This window comes from Aythya fuligula, chromosome 1, assembly GCF_009819795.1.
Source record: "Aythya fuligula isolate bAytFul2 chromosome 1, bAytFul2.pri, whole genome shotgun sequence".
Taxonomy (NCBI): Eukaryota; Metazoa; Chordata; class Aves; order Anseriformes; family Anatidae; genus Aythya; species Aythya fuligula.
The window spans coordinates 174,144,252-174,162,838 of record NC_045559.1 but is presented as its reverse complement, the minus strand read 5'-3'; positions in this window follow the sequence as shown (position 1 = coordinate 174,162,838).

Here is an 18,587-nt window from a genome sequence, read left to right as displayed (position 1 = left end):
GACATTTTACTTTAATTTTCCATTCAAATATGCACAAAGCAGAAAAAGTTAGGAAAAAGATCAAGGAGATGTGATAATAGGCTATGAATGGATTAAATGGGAGAATCTCAGTTTGCAGGAGCTAAATCTTAAGACATAGGATACAGCAGTGGCAGAGGAATGACAGCAGGAGACATCACTCTGACATGTACATAACCACACAGCTTAGGAAATATTGTGAAGCAAATCCCTTTTGTAAAATACTTTTAAAATGCCTATCATGACAATGACATTTAAAAGACAGAGAGCTGTTCAACAGACAAAGGGGGAGAATGATAAAATACAGTGAGAAGGGAGAAGGAGGAATAGGAGTGAGGAGGGAAATGAATGTAGAAAAAAAGGAAACTTGGGGATGCATAGGGAAATAAACAGAAAAAATAATGAATTAAAGATAGAAAAAAGGGAAGGTAAAAATTATCAGAAAAATAAGATCCTTTCACTTCATGGTTAGATTTTAATTTACCCAGAGTTTTTTGTGGTTATAAACTGACAATAAGTAGTGATGGTTTCACCCTGATGGATAGCTTAACTCCACAACACTCACTCTCTCACTTCCCCTCCTCAAAGGAAGAGGGGGAGAAAATCTGATGGAAAAGGGCTCAAGGACTGAGATAACAACAGGGAGATCACTCAACAATTATCATCATGGGTAAAACAGAGTCAGTGTAGGGGGATTAACAGAATTAATTGCCTATCACTAGAAGACTAGAACACTGAGAAACTAAAAGCAAACTAAAAACACCTTCCTCCCCCTTTCACCCTCTTCTACCTCCTCTCCGGGGGCAACACTGGGGAACATGGAATGGGGGATGAGGTCACTACATAATGATTCATCTTTTCCATTCCTTCTCGGTCATGCTCTGCCCCTGCCCCAGCCTGGGGTTCCTCCCACAGGATGCCATCCTTCCTGAACTGAGCCTGTGGGGGCTGCCCACAGGCAGCAGCTCTTCAAGAACTGCTCCCACATGGCTCCGTACCATGGGGTCCATCCGTCAGGAGCAAACTGCTCCAGCATGGGTCCCCCGCAGGCGGAAGCTCCCCCCAGACCTCCTGCTCCTGCATGGGTTCCTCTCCACAGGCTGCAGCTCTGGCCCAGGTCCTGTTCCTGTGGGGGCTCTCCATAGGCCACAGCCTGCTCCAGGCCACATTTGCATGCTCCACCGGGGGTTCCTCCATGGGCTGCAGCGTGGAACCCTGCTTTACCACGGTAGTCCATGGGCTTCAGGGGGACAGCCTACTTCACCATGGTTCTCACCCCTCACCACAGGTTGCAGAGGAACTTCTGCTTTGACACCTGGAGCACCTCTACCCTTCCTTCTTCATTGACCTTGGTTCCTGCAAGGCTGTTTCTCACTCCTCTCAGCTGCTGTGTGTCAGGATTTTGTTTGTTTGTTTGTTTGTTCGTTTTCCTTTCTTAAATATTCTCTTACAGAGGCTCAAACAACATTGCTTATTGGCTCAGCTTTGGTCTGCAGCAGGGACCTTATCTAACATGGGGCAGCTTTGATTCTTCTCACAGAATCCAACTCAATGGCCCCCGTTACCAAAACCTTGCCACATAAACCCACTATGCCATTAACAAAATCTTGCCTTGTAAACCCAATGTAAGTTTGATTTAAAGTGATATAATCCAAGAACTTTAGCTACCATGAACTGCATTTAGTGCCTGAGAGTTGCATTTCTCTTTATTTTACATGCTGTGGATTAGGATGTATTGAACACTGTATTGGGTGCAGGTGTCCAGATGTTAGTAATGGGGAACTTCAGGGACTCTGTGAGGAGAGGCCGGGGCCTCCCTGTGGCAACCAAAGATGATTCCAGGCACGGGAGGAGGGGGAGAAGGAGGATGATGAGGAGGAGGAGAAGGAGGACGTGGTTCTCCAGGTGTTGGGTCAGATATATCCCTTGTAGCCCATGGATGAACTATGGTGGAGCAGGTCCTTATTTCCTGAAGGAAGTGCAGCCTGTGTGTAGTGCATATTGGAGCAGGTTTATTCCGAAGGACTGCAGCCTATGGAAAGGACCTGTACTGAAACACTGGGAAAAATGTGAGGTGAAAGGAGCAGCAGAGAGGAACTGCTATGGGATGACCACAACCTCTCATTCTGAATCTCTCGTACTTGACTTGGTGGGAGGAGTTAAAGGAGTTGGGAATGAAGACTGAAGGTGAGATGGGGAGAAAAAGGGAAATGGGATGAAGTTGTTTTAATTTGTCTTTGTTTCTTAGTATCCAAATCTATTTTCATTGTCATTATATTAAAATAACTTTTTCTATAATCAAGTCTGTTTTGCCTATTACAGTAAGTCACAAACCTTATTCAAACCTATGAGCTTTTTCAATTTATTTTCTCTCCTCTGCCCTATTAAGATGGAGGAGCAAGAGAGCAGCAGGCTGGGCATCTAGCAGATGTCCAAGGTCATAGGTCCAAGATCATCATAAACATGCTATCTAAAATATAAACATACTACAATCATAAACATACTGCCTAAAACATAAACATACTAGTCTAAATTTCTGATACGTTTTAATGGTGGCTTTAAGGATTACTGTAATGAGCATTCCTACAGTTTCTCACAAAGTGTGTTTTAGACGATAAATAGCTTCACTGTTGAATGGGAAGTGTGGAATCTGTAGCATATGGGTGCACACTCACTGGGTAGGCAAGTTTAGGTTTTATTTAGTATGGCAACCTCCATTTAGTTATGTGACTCCTTGGTCATTGATATAACTAGTGTACCATCTCTAGGTAGTTAAAGCAGAATTATGGCAATACATCTTGGGACTGAATCAAGTCTTCATGTTCCCAGAAAGAATAACCTTGGGAAAAACGTGTAACTTGGGTCATGTAGGTGCTGCAGGATCAAAAAGGTGCTCTGTTTGAACAAATGCTGATTTTGTATTTGTTGTAACAGGTTTAATCAGGATGATAAAGTTTGCTAACTGTTATACATTCATAAATGCCATTTCACAATGCAAAGCTCACACATGTACATATATACAGTCTCACAGCACAGACCTGAAGGGATATAGGGCTGAGAGCTGAGGGAGCTGGCCAATGTCACTGTGAGGACATTGTCAATTGTCTCAGAAAGTTCATGATGATCATGTGAAGTTCCTGAGGACTGAAAGAAAGGAAATGTGATTTGCATCTTCAAGCAGGGCAAGAAGGAGGATTTAGGGAGCTACCAGCCAGCTATTCTTACCTTAATCCCTGAGATGATGGAGCAAATAAGTTTTGAAACCATTTTCAGACATACAGAGAATGAGAAGATGATTAGGAACAGTCAGAATAGACTTATGTAGAAGTCCTGCCTGATGAACCTGAGAGTTTTTTGTGACTAAATGGTTGTCTGCATGGATGAAGGCAGAGCAGTAGATGTTGTTTATATTGACTTCAGCTCTTGAAGCTTTCAACACTGTCACCCTCAAAACGAATGATGAAGTAGAGACTAGATAAATTGCCAGTGAGATTAACAGAAAATGCGTTCAACTGACAAAGGGTTGTTATCAATAACACAAAGTCCAGCTAGAGGCTGGTCACTAGTAGAGTACCTCAGGGGTCAATATTGTTTTCACTACTGTTTAACGTCTTAATTAATGATGTGAATAATGAGACAGAGTGAACCCTCTTGCACCAGAAAATTTGCAGATAATACAGAACAGGGAGAAGTGGATGATATACCAGATGGGGTTACTAGCATGCAGTCAGGAAACAGGAACTTGAAAAGTTCAAGAGAAATCTTAAATCTGTCACCTGGGAAGGAATAATGCTATGCACCAGCACAGATTGAAGGGTGACCAGCTGGAAAGCAATTTTGCAGAAAAGGACTTTAACATCATGGCGGACACCAAATTGAACATGACCCAGCAATGAGCCCTTATGTTAAAGGCCAATAGCTTCCTGAGCTGCAAAGAGAGACCCTTCCCAGCAGGTTAAGGGAGGTGACTCTTCCCCTCTGCATAGTATTGCTGAGACACATCTGGAGAGCTGTGTCCAGTGCTGGGGTCCCTGATGTGAGAGAGAAATAGACATACTAGACTAAGTTCAGCAAAGGTGATGAGTCGTGTACCTCAGGGGTTTGTCCTGGGACCGGCACTGTTTAATATCTTAATCAATGACATAGACAGTGGGATCAAGTGCACCCTCAGCAAGTTTCCAGATGACAGCAAGCTGAATGGTGTGGTTGATACAATAGAAGGAAGGGATGCCATCCAAAGGGACCTGGAAAAGCTTGAGAATTGGGCCAGCGTGAACATAATGAGGTTCAGCAAGTCCACATGCAAGGTGCTGCACTTGGATTGGGGAAATCCCAGAAATGAGTACAGCCTGGGAGAAGAATTCATTGAAAGCAGCTCTGCAGAGAAGGACTCAGGGGTTCTGGTAGATGACAAGCTTGACATGAGCCATCAGTGTGTGTTTGCAGCTCAGAAGGCCGCCTGCATCCTGGGCTGCAAACAAGAGAGGAGTGGCCAGAAGGCTGAGGGAAGTGATTGTCCCCCTCTATTCTGCTCTTGTTAGGCCCCACCTGGAGTTCTGGAAACAGGTCTGGAGCCCGCAGCACAAAAAGGATGTTGATCTGTTAGAATGCATCCAGGGGAGGTCCACAAAGATGATCAGAGGTCTGGAGCACCTCTCCTACAAAAAAAAAGGCTGAGAGAGCTGGGGCTGTTCAGCCTAAAGAGAGAAGGCTTCAGTGGGACCTCACTGCAGCTTTTCAGTACTTAAATGGGACTTATAAAAAAGATGGAGAGCAACTCTTTGCTCAATCAGATAATGACAGGACAAGGGGGAATGGTTTTAAACTAAAGGAGAGAGATTTAGATTAGATGTTAGGAGGAAATTTTTCACTCAGAGGGTGGTGAGGCACTGCAAGAGATTGCCAAGAGAAGTTGTGGATACCCCATCCCTGGAGGTGTTCAAGACCAGGTTAGATGAGGCCCTGAGCAATGTGACCTAGTGGGTGGCATCCCTGTCTATGGCAAGGAGGTTGGAACTAGATGATCTTTGAGGTCCCTTCCAACCCAAGCTTTCTATGATTCTATGATTCTTTGATTCAATGAAAGAGTCACAAAGATAATAAAAGGACTGAAGCATGTGTTATACAAGGAGAGGATGAGGGATCTGGAACTGTTAACCCCGGAGAAGAAAAGGCTCAGGAGAATCTTACCAATGTGTATTGTAATGTGTAATGTGTGATTGTACACTGGAACAGGCTGTCCAGAGAAGTGGTGAGTGAGGTCATTGCAAACCTGAATTATTCTGGGATTTTGTGAGCATCTTGTCACAGCAAGGTGTGAAAGAAGAAAGTCCTGGTAAAATTTACCCTACAGTAATTCATATGAATTACTGTGGAGTGTGTTAGTTCCATAATTAAGTACAGATGGGCAGGAAATCATATTTCTGTATTGCTCTGTAGTATTTCTTTAAGTGAAATAAAAATATGTAGCCCTTATTGATATTGTCACAAATTATATAATTTTTATGCAAGCCTGCAACTCTTCTGTTGCCTCTTACCTTGCACATACAAGCTTAGTAAAATGTTATTTTCAATCATATTTCACAGTTCATAAATAAATTGGTCTTATTAGAAGAATATATAGCTATAGTTTCTTTTTGAGATGATGAGTCAGATAAGACTTCTGTTTTTATGTATTTTTATATATTTTTTTGATTTTGAGAGGAAATACACTAAGATATATGAATATTCAAAGCAAATATTTCTAATCTAATTTTGGGGTTTGTATTTAGTTTTGTATTGATTTTGTTCACCTGGTTCTTACTTTTTCTCTTGTCTTGCTTTCTTTAAAAGAAAAATGTGAATAAAGGAATATCTTGTTTATCTTCTTAAATGTGTGTCCTTCTGTTTCTAGATTCATTCTCTCCTTTTTAAGCTGCTGTCAAATACTATTCATATGAGGATGTTCTCATCAACAGAGATTGTATTGTCTTAGATGAGCTTGTGACTAGATGTTGTTTAAGTAGCAGGTGGTGGCACATTTGTTAAAGTAGATCATTTGTTGTATTAATAAGACAAACAGAGGTATCTATTCATTAGGTGCAAGGTAATTCCAGTTCATGGCTGCTGTTCAAATCTTGGCAGCCTTTGGGTTTGGAACCAAACCTGTAGCATATGCAATACAACTTAAAATCTAACAATAGATAAACGATGAAAGATAGAGCATTTTTGATGTCATTAAACAAGAATAAACCTCTGTACGAATAGTTTTCATACTTCTCCTTTTCCTAAAATTATTTTATTTTTGATGTGATTTCTGCTTAGCCACAAAAGCAAAGTACCTCCATGCCTTCCAAAAGATTAGATAATACAACAAAATAGCTGTGTCAATTAGTTTGTTCCTAAATGAAAGAGCTGTGATGGAGCTTTGTTGAAGGTAACAGGCTGTTCCTGAGACACACAGTGTTACTTTAAGCACATTAATAAATTAGAGAAACAGTTTCCTGTACTATGACTGGCATGGGTTCTAGTTAATTTTGAATGAGGTAAGAAGACTTTAAATTTGCGTTTACCCATCTGTGTATACATTGTCATAGAAATTCATTTCTTATCATGGTAGTAGTGAAAGATATAGCTACAGAGTAATTATGCAAATTCCAGTACCCTGATATATTCAGATATCCTAACAGCCAAACAGAGCATAGTGCTTGTGCAAGGATGCAAAAACAAAACTCTAGTTTTGTTTTTGTGACTGAGTAAGGTCCTCAGATTTTTGTCTTCCTTGTTATTTTGATCCATTTTAATATATGTGCACAAGATACAAGCCTAAAGAAGATGTTATCTAAAATGTCATAATAAATTTTCATTCTCATAAATGCCATCACCAACAGACATGAATCAACCATAATTTTAATATTTATATATTTTTAATTATCTACTTTCTGATCACTCAGATTATTTTCACTTGGCGAAAGATTGCTCGTAAAATAGAAATTTCTTTCTCACTTTTAAAAACTAGGTATTAGTTTGTAGACATTAACAAAAATGCTCTGGACCAGGGGAAAAAAAAATGTTGGTTTTCACAAAGTAATTTAGTTCTCATCAGATCTTGGCAATTTGTTCTTTGAAGAACTGTGAGCTGGTCACAACAGGGCACAGACATGGGCAAACAAAGATGACATGATTTATAATACCCGTACCTCTAAATCTGCACAAATGCACATTTGTTTATTTGGCTGTAGAAGAACACAGGTATAAAGAATCATAGTAAAAGACGTGGTTTTATTTGGTAGTAAGTATAGACAGAAATGCCGTACACTTTCTAGCCTATGATTCCATTGATAACAAGATAAAATATATCTGTATCTAATTAGCATACAAAAACTCAAAATAGAATCAACTGATTAATTCAGTTGATAGAGTTTCCAGAAGAAACTTTTATCAATCATTCTCCACTATAACCACTTGCTACTGTAAATATATATTTATATATAGAGAGAGTTTTAAAGAGAATTAAAATTAAAAACATTCACTCAAGATGATATTTTCTTAATGAAGTTTTATTTATTTAAAACTGATGAAATTCAGTCCCATCAGATCTATGACCTTCACTTAAACTTATTTATTCACTATCTGCATATTATCTGCAAAAAAGCTGTTGTCAGTTGAAACACAGAAGATGACCGTTGTTTTCTAATATTCACGAGCATGGGCAAAGGCTTACATTCTGGTAGTAATGATAGGAACATATACATATATATGCTATAACTGTAACTATATCCCTCTGCTTCACTCTTCTCCCCTCCTCTTCCTTCTTCTCTCCTGTATCAGGAATAAAGTCTGGAAGAGTAGCCAGGGTAGAATTCATGCTATGAAAAATAATGTAACAGGGTAACAAAAGTATTGAAGTTGATCATAAGGTTCTAATTATTTAGTTTAGGGTTTCTGTTGTTCTATTGAAGGTACTAGATAGGGCATGTTTGATCAAAGGAAACATAAGAACAAAGAAACCAACAGAAATTTGGGTTTCTCTTCCTCCATCCCAAAACAGAACTCCAGCAGCAGCTGATCCTTCCTGTGTGAGCTAGTAGAAAAGCCTGTGAGTGCAAGTGCCTCTGGACTAACCCAAGAGGAAGATGTCATTTCTGTTGTCTTCATGACTGCCTGGATATGTGAAGTCATCCTCAAGCTCTTTTTAGTACAGTAATTTAGGCTGAGTAGTTAATTTCTTCAGGTAGCTTGTTTTCTCACATATTTTGTGGACAAAGCAATTTCCTAGAAGCCAAAATTATTCTTTATATGAAAACTGAACAATTTATTTCAGGGCCTTAAAAATGCCAGGGTTTGTCCAGGCTGCTGAACAAAAGAGATCTAGGGAGTAAGTCTTAAGTATTTCATCTCCAGTCACACACTGCAATTTCTCACTCCCTGTCTCTAAGACTGATCCAATGACCTCTCTCAAAGACAAAGTCTGAGTATACTTCTAGACATTGTTTACTTTGTGGGCTGAAGTGAAAGCAGTATGAATAACTGTGCACTGGATTTGGTTCACTTCTCCCTATATAGTTCTCCACTGCTGCCCCAGTAAGCTTTGCTCAACCTTATATCCTAGGATACTTAACACATACCTTCAGCTTCATGCAATAAAAGCATCCTCTATAACGAAGGCAGTCCTCTCATTATTTTTGATAATCTGAACTGGAAAATAAACAAACAAACAAACAAACACAAGACATCATATTCCAGCGCTTCAGCATCATGGCTTGGGCTAGAAGGTACACAAAGACAATTGCTACCTGCTGTGGAGGCAGACAGTTTTCTCTATAGGAAACAGGCATGAGGTTGTCTGGCTCACCTGGGAGCAGGCTCTGGTCCTCTTGTATTTTGCAGTATGAGAGTTCCTGGTGATTTTCACTCTCCTCTTTGATGAAAACAAGATAGCATGCCAGAGACATTGCTGAATTCCTCAGACTCTTTTGTACCATAAAAAGAGTACCATACTCTTTTGTTGCATTATATTCATTAAGCTGCTATATCATCCAAATTTTTTTTTGTTGTTACAAAGTGGAATGCAATGCTCTTTGAATTTTACAGATATATTCTCAATAAGGCAATGCTCTGTGAAGTAATCATTCTTGATTTTTTCTGCTTGCCTAATTACTCTGTTTTTCATTTATGTTTACATTGTTTTCCTCCTCAAATTTATAGTTTACCTTCGTTAGTAATTCTCCACGCTTTTACAGTGAAACCAAACTTCAAAGGCATTCATGTGTGCCCCCATGTTCCCAGGATCTTCCAGCCTCCTGCAGCTGATATTATACTATTTTCTATTATACCAGCTATCAGTTACTTCTCAGGTTTTTTTGAGACCACATCTGGGCTAACCTTTGAAGTTTGGCCAAGTACTGTGATCTCAAACAGGCATATCCTTTGGTTTGCATATTCCAGCCAGAGAGCAAGTAAGATGGTCACAACTAAACAAATATAACTGTGTTTTTGAGAGCCAGTCTTGTCTTTTTCATGGTACGAGAAAGCATGTGCTGCATTTCCCTTTTATATATAAATAAATAATAAAATAAAATAAAATAAAATAAAATAAAATAAAATAAAATAAAATAAAATAAAATAAAATAAAATAAAATAAAGTGCCAACAAGCTCCACCCCATTCATCCTTTGAAAATACTAAGCTTCCCTCTTTAGAGGACCTTTCCTTTAATGAAAAGTGCCACTGCATCTGAAAATTTTTGATAATGAATGATCACATTCATTATCATCACTGCTCTGCTGCACACTGGAATTTTATGAAGATCCATGTTTTCAGTGATGTGATTGCCTGCTCACTGAAAGTGCAGGGAATTGGAATGCAGAGTTCCCTGGGAAACTCATGATGCAGATGGAACAGTTTTGGTATAGGTGGCGTTTAACAACTGCCAAAATTGTTAAAGGTGAGACAGGATGTAATATAGTATAATATAGATTGGAAATCATTATCATCTACAAATGAGTTTTATTCCCCAAAGTGAAAATCAGTAGCCAAGGAACTCCTTCAAACTGAGAGCATGATTTAATACTAGTTGTCCAAAGGCAAAATCTTGCAAAAATACTGTTCCCTTCTTTCAGATGTGCAGGACAGAGCAAGTCACCAAACTTGGTTTCATTGACATACACAGACTCAAAACAAAAATTCTTTCCTGAGGTAAGGATCACAAATCATATTCTAGGGTTTGGCTAAGATTACTTCTATTCTGTAATCATCATTTACTCATGCTGCCAGTCCAGATCTGACCTGGAATTTTTAAAGAGTGCCAGATTTACTTCTCTAATCAGTTTTCAAACTGTATATTATTATTATTATTATTGTTATTATTATTATTATTATTATTATTATTATTATTATTATTATTATTATTGAAGAAGACTCTCATTTTTACAAATCATTTCAGACTTTTCACCAATAACTTGTCTATTTCAATCACGCTTCTGGTCTAGGGGTTGATAATTTCAACATTGTTAGGGAGATGATTATTATGACTAATCAAGATTTTTTTTCTTAGTTTCCAATTACCTTTTCTTCTGTACTGTTAGAGATTATGAAATAGTGCTCATTAAAATGTCAATTACAAGTCCATGCTAAGAGCTCATTTGAGCTATGAAGGTCACAATGCTTAGTTAAAAATCAGTGGTGAATATGAAATAATAATAATTATAATAAATAAATAGGAATGTTGAAAGAAATCAAAACAGATCAGTACACTTTTATAAACACCGAGTATAAGCTAAATCCTTTGTGGCTGTTACTTTACTGAATTGTTGTAGGTCATTTGCTACTAATTTCTGCATTGGCAATTTTGCAAAACTTTCCAATTATCTCTGACGTAATGTTCTGAAGTCCAAAATATTTTCACAGTATCAGGAATGATCAGGAATGCAAGTTGATTGATTTAGTTGTAATTCATGGAAGCTGGACTCCCTTTGAATGACTTTATGCTACAACTTTTATTAACAAATATAGAATAAGTTCAGATTAGGCAGCCGAGTACTAATTACTTTTTTTTTTTTTTTTTTTTTTTTTTTTAGATGAGTTTCTGAATTTGGAATCAGTGTGGTACTCAGTGGAGCTCAAAAGAAAGACATCTCTTTCTCTTTTCATTATTTTAAGGCATCTGGCAAGAGTAAGACCATGGATATTAGTGTTTAAATTATTTCTGCTGTCAACCATATTTTTTGTCTGTGAAAATATGTTAATAGTATTATACTTTCCATTAAAGGCATTTCTATTGGTCAACTGTAGTCTCCAGTACCACAGAGAATTACGCTTGGATACAGTGAGTGTAAAATAGCATTGTTATAGAAATCTTCCTCCCTTTTTACCCCTCTAAAAACTCTTAAAAAAAGGGACTAAGCAATAGAGAATTTTCCCCTGCACCCTCTGGCTTTTTATTTTATTTTATTTTATTTTATTTTATTTTATTTTATTTTATTTTATTTTATTTTATTTTATTTTATTTTATTTTAATTTTATTTTATTTTATTTTATTTTATTATTTCTCTGTCTTTTCTTTCCAAAATTGTTAGAAAGCACAGAGCTTTCTAAAACATAAGAATTCAAACCCTAATAATCTGAAGAGTTGAGGACACTCAAGGTATACATTTCCTCTGTTTTAGGAAAGGTTCACAGATGGAGTTTTTACTATGTAAACCACTGAAGGTCGTAGGTATTCATACTATACTTCATACTTCTATACTATTCTAAAGTAGTAGATTTTTTGTTTGTTTGTTTGTTTGTTTTTTGTACTGCAGATTTTTATTTTTTCATGTTCCAGCTAAATTACTTTAGCTAAGCTGCCCTGTGCATGAGAAGTGAGGACTGAGAAAAGAAGAACCTTTTAAAAGATAGGTTGGATGAGACAACAGAGGAAAATGAGAACCAAAAGGGCATAACTTCAAAGATTGCATACATAGAGTTATACGAATCAAGGAAGTTAAAAAACAAACAAACAAACAAAAAACAAAACACCTGTAGAACAAGACATAACTGCAAAAAAGTTTCATTATAAAAGGGGTTCTTAAGAGATTGATAAACTGGGGAAGTAGGACAGTCATAAAACAAGAGCTCAAGATATAAGGAGATAGTGATTGAGATAAAGGGAAAACTGGTAATGTTGAAGGTGGTGGGAATTTATTTCCAGAGAAGGGGAAAAAAAAAAAAAAAGAAAAAAAAAAAAGAAAAGACCAATGATTAATTTTGGTAAAGTTTTAGGTCCTGAGCTGTAAACTCTCTCATCTTCTTCCCTGGGCACATTACTGGAATTGTGCTGATATCCTGGGGGAACTACTTCTACGTTATGTTAATATGTAGAAAGCAGACTTCCTCCCAAATCCTTTTGCAGTTATTGCAGTACGGTCTCTGCACTCCCAATGCTAGTGATTCCAAATACATAGAATGAGAAGACACTAATGAGAAACTGTAGATATTAATTAAAAAGAATACAAAGTTTTATTTATGCACATAAGATTTTATTTATTTATTTATTTTAAGTACTCAGGAAGTAACACAACTAGTGATAAGTTGTATGTTCTGTCAAAAAAAAAAAAAAAAATCAGGCTTTCACAAGAATTAATTTTGCACTTCTATTTCTGATGGATCATGCGATACTACAGGACTGAACTTGTCACTAGTAAAGGGATTTCTACTATACCGTGCACCAGTCATTTTCAGTTTCCATGTTTGAATACAGAGACTAAAATAAAGGAAATATTTTTATGAGACACATACCTAATACTATTCTGAGAGTTTAATGTCAATTAAACAGTTTCATGGTATATAGGTAGAATATAGGTATATAGTCAGGAAAATAAAAGGTATGAAATGCATTGTGCTAATGTTACTTATACATGCAAAATATAGGTATGCTTATATAAATATGTTTACTTCTTTAAAGTTATCATAGAGATTGAATCAATAGTCCATATAAATTTCCTTGAAATGTTTACTTCATCACTCAGAAGTGTTTTGATTGTCTAAGTCTTACACAAGTCTGTGCCAAGCAAATACTGTTGAATGGGTCCCCAACAGACCCTGAATTTAAAAAAGAAGTACTGCTATTGTCATAGCTGAACAAAGCACATTTTTCCGAAGTTATCTTTTCATGTCCTTGCTCACAGAAGATAAGCTTCCCTTTCCAAGAGATGTAAAGGATCTAAAATTTGTAGGAATGGAAAATACATATGGTCTTTCAGATACAGAAACTGACTGTAGCAAAAGCAGGAAAAAGCAGGAGAACATTTCAAGCTAAATCCAGGTTAGGAACAAATAATCTGAGTCTAACTTCATTATGTTAATCAGTGAGACAGTAGAGAGAAAAGAGCAGTTAACACTGGTTCAGGAGGGGAAGCTAACAAGGGGAGCAGTGATAAGGTCATTAGCTCTTGTGCAACAGGGAGAAGAGAGAAGTGTTTATTGCCTGTGAAACAGCAATGTATCAGCAGAAGCTGGGATGTGGTGTAAATTTGAGGGACCAGTAAAACCAATGTTCTGAGAGTGTTTATTTATTTATTTATTTATTTATTTATTTATTTATTTATTTTACAGAAGTGTGTAAGTCTACATCTCCTTTGGCGTCTGGTTACATGTGTGCATGAGCAAATGCATTTACACTGACTGTCTGTGAAACAGAAAGATTTTTAAGCACAGTTTTTATACAGTGAATGTATTACTGCATTAACACAAAATGAGATTCCATACAACAGATGGTTCTATATTTCACAGGGAATATACTGTCTTTACCAAATTACCACAAGTTACTTTCAAACAAGCTTAACTCTCAATAATGAAACTGATTTAGTATATTTTGTATTTATGCTCTTTTTAGAAGACTCAAGAAATTTAAATGTCTGAGTCATATATAAGGCTCAGTGTTAAAACATTGTGATCTGCCCCTGGGTGATAAAGTGAAGCAGTTTACAAAGTAAATGACATCTACAGCCACTCTAGCAGTCAACTAATACTACAAACATATTCGGGGGCATGGCATCATTTCCCAGAATCTGACACAGAAGCACAAAGTTCTTTTGGAGACCACAAGCAGATGTTTATTAGTGTCAGAACAGTGTATAACAATATGACTTTGTTTATTCCAGAAGTGCCTTTGTACTGTACAAGTATTACATAGTGTTTTTTGACAATGAAAAACCTAATCTTTTGCCTGACTACAGCTACAGAACTTACAAATCAAAGTAGTTTGCTGCTGAAAAATGAAAGAATAATGATATGAAATGATTCTGGTCTAATGAAGTGCAGGGCTTCTCTTGGGAATAAAAATATGATAATTCTTATAACTGAAGCATTCCATGTAAATTGTCAGCGATTCAAATTAAAGAAGTAACTAATGAATAACTACATGCAAGATTGCATGGTGATTAGGAGCACAATATTTAATATCAACTGATGTTATCAATCATTTCCCACTGTAATTACCCAAGTCATTGAATAGAAAATTGCTTTTAAAAGTACAGTTCAGTAAATTAAGTATTAATTATTACAGGTAACTTGTAAAACAGATTGTTGTTATATAGTCAGAAACAAGCAAGAAAGTTTTCAATGTGAATATTTTTAAGATTTTCCTGTTTTTTTTTTAATTATTTGTACATGAAACAAGGGTTTTCTGAAAACTTCATGTTTTCAGAAATACACAGGAAGAAAACCCTTAAATGTACCAGGGACCTGATAGCGAACTCACCAACAATATAAAAATGTGACTTTCATGATCTGCCATGGTGGATGCCATAAAAAAAATATTCTCTATCAGAGATAGAAATGCAGCACCAGTTGAGAGATTGTCAATGCATAGGCCCTTATTTTTGTCAATGCATTTTTTAAACACATTGAAACAGTGTAGTTCTCCTACCAAAATAAATGCAATCATTTGTAATGACTTTATTTATTAAATAAAGTTTATTTAAAGTTTATAAAGTTTAAAGTTTATTTAATAAATAAAGTCATTACAAATGTTTGTTATTACTTTATTTATCAATCTGTGTTAATGTTATTCTCTGATTATGTTATGCAGTTGGGCCCATGTTAATACACTTTTTAACAAGGTAAAAGATGATACCCACAATAACAGAGTGGGGCTACTTTTCATCATATATTAGTAAAATGAAGAATTACTTTTCTTGGAGTCTTTGAAATTACACTGATGTGAGACTATTCATAAGATCTCTCTTAATTTCTACTTTTGCAGGTGTTTCACCTGATTGGGTTATCAATTAATTAGAGCTGGGACTAAATCTGTGTTTGTTTTATCTTGGGTGTATGTTAGTGACCGCCAAATATTCTGAATTGGCAAAGCAGTGAGGGATATATTTCTTTTTGGTTTTGTACAGAAATTTCATCCTGCAGCTAAGAGATTTAACATAAAATGAATCTAAACCAGTTTTGCTTAAAGATCTAGAGTTGACTACCATCTCTATATAAATCATTTTCTATAGATTTTATAGTCATAGTTGCTAGGGGTGAAGTGGGGTGGAGAGACCTCTGAATTAGTAGGAAAACACTCTTCCAATTAATTTGTGTTTCATTACATTTTTATGGAGTGTGAAAGTTAATTTGAGTCAAAGTCCTTGAAGTGAGCTATATGTTTCTTGAACTATTTTTTAAAATTGTTATACATTTTTCCATTTATTTATATATTTTTAAATTCTCCACTACTTTGAAATAAATACAGGTATTTTGGGGCATTTATATTTATTTTTCTTATTCATAAATTCCAAAGATGTACAAATTAATATTAAATAAAGACAATAAAGAAAATTCATTCTCAGTGGGTTACTACCTAGTGGTTTTGTTTGTTTGTTTGTTTGTTTTAAGTTGTGGATCTGGGAATAGGATGAACACTAATGCCAACTGTCTTCAGTTATCTGAAATCATAAGAACACTTAATTCTTTGTTAAGGCATATTTTGTACATACTCCCTGGAGAGGATTACCTGAGGGAGTTTCAGAATAGAAGTCAAAGTCACAGATTATTCTTGGAGAACCATTTTTCTTCCTCTGTATACTTGAGAGAGCTTATGAAGGCTACCCATCTAATATGCAGATTTTCATTTGGTCCTTAAATTAGGTGAGATGAATATCTTCAGTTTTATTCAAGAAACAAGTTCTTGGTTAGTGTGAAAATGCCTGCTTTCTTAACTGCAATGAGTGAAGTTTGAAAAACAAAACAAAACAAAAAGCAGAATATGTCTCTGGAAATCTAATGTCATACAAAAGAGATTTCTAGTTCTGGAGTTTGTGGGAGAGAAGTTATGGTTTACTCAGATTTGAAGTAAAGGTATTTTGGGCCTTTTTGGACTTAGTGTTTTTGCTACTCTTTCATTAGGCAGTCTCTTTCCACAAGACCTTCTTTTCCAAGTTAAACACGTAGGCTTTTTATAAAGTGCCCAGACACATATTTTCAGAAGATTGCTAGCTGAGCAGGAAACCAACTAAGCTAGCCAAGACCAGAGCAGGATGTGAAAAACCAGGAAGACTGCAGAGGTTTAAGATAGTGTTCCTTGTTCAGGCCCAAAAATGTACAACTTTCTTACTTACAAGTCCCAGCTGAGAATCCTTTCCTGCAGCCAGGCATATAAACTACATTTCTCGGTACAGCAAGTCATGCCCTAGTAGTTGAAAAGCAGTTTTCATTCTCATACAAGGATTTGCGGAAAACAGAAATTTGACAGTCTCTGTCTATGCTGCTTGATTAAAACCAAACCAAACAAACAAAACCAACCAAAATAAATAAATAAACAACAAACAGAACAACAAACAAACAAACAAAATAAACAAAGAGTATATTGGCTCACTTTGTGTTAGCCCTTTCAACAACAGATTTAGAGAAAGCTAAATGGAACTATCTAAAAGAAGTAAGTGAGCTAACAGTAGAATTGGATGGGTTATCAGGGATCCAGTGCTCTGGCTTAATTTGCTGTGTTTTGGCAGAGAAGCATGGACATGGTTAGAACAAACATGGCTACAAGGACCTATCCATGATGACAATGAAGCTACCTTTCATCTAGTTTGGAAATCTTGCTGTTGTACACCATGATTAAGAGCAGGACTCTTGAAACCCTTGCTATATGTTTAATAGTTGTAGTACATACGAGGTTTTCACTGATCCACTGCAAAGAAAGCTAGATTTCTTCAGTCCTACTGTGTTTTGAAGTGGTGTTTTTAAGCACAGCAAATGGAATTATCCATTACCCATTTTACCAAAAAAATATATGAAAATGGGTGTTCTGTTTTAATCCCTGCCAAGCTGTCCTATAACCTTCTATCTCCCATCCCACAAACAGATACTTGGTTGTTTCTAAAATGAAAAATGCTTAATGAGTTTCTGCTTATCCTTCCACTTCCAGGCCTTCTTTCTCCCTCCCCAAAGTAGCTCAGTGCTCCTTGTTATGCTGAAACACCTACCAGACCTTTGTTACCAAAATCTCCAAACGATCACAGTACAAAAATAAAATATTTCTGAAGCTTTATTTATTTACTTATTTACTTATTTACTTATTATTTACTTATTTACTTATTTACTTATTTACTTATTTATTTTAACCAAATCACTTCACTGAGCTGATTTACAGCATGTTTCTGCTCACAGTTATGTCAACATAACTAAGGCAGCAGCAAACTGCTAGTTGAGTGAAAGAGACCAGCTAGGAGGAGACAAAAATGGGAATCTGAGATAGCGCTTTTGCTAGAGGTATTATATCACTACAGTTTACCTCTACTATATTAAAGCCCCAGGATGAGATGACACAGTGATGATGAATGAATGGCTCTGACAGAACCTATGCAAACACTCTGGTCTGGTACATGAGGGGTCACTTTATGTTTTCCAGTACAGTGTATACAAATTCAGATGCAGTCAGTTTACTTACTGCTTATATACTCAAAATAAAACAACAATAACAACAAAAACACCTACAAGTGTTTTTGTAGTGTTTTAGCAAGTCTTAAAAATAGCTAAAGAAAAGAAGATCCAGAAGGTAAGCTGTCAATCTACATTAAGGGCTTAATAAAAATAAAAATAAATAAATAAATAAATAATGAAAAAAAATAACGATTGGAACGAGTCAGGCTTCAAAGTAATAACTGCATCGGACATTAAAATATAAACCCATATCACAGAGTTGTTTTGATTTATGTTAGTAGAATAGATAGAAATACTGAAGAAATTATGCAAAGAAATTTAAGCAGAAAAAATTTAAGTCTTAGAATTTGGTGTCAATATAGTTTGCCACTACGAAGTCTTGCTCAAGAGGGCCATAAACCTATTTTAATGGAAGCTAGCAATTTGCCTACTGCATGTTGAGTCACCTAATTGTTGTTTATATTGATGTAATTGCTATGATAAAAGTAGTAAAATGGACTAAACCATCTTTTTACAGCTATAGAATGATATCCTCATTAAATCAGGAGATGATCACTGAATCCAAACTGGAGGGAGGGAGGGAGGGAGGGAGGGAGGGAGGGAGGGAGGGAGGAAGGAAGGAAGGAAGGAAGGAAGGAAGGAAGGAAGGAAGGAAGGAAGGAAGGAAGGAAGGAA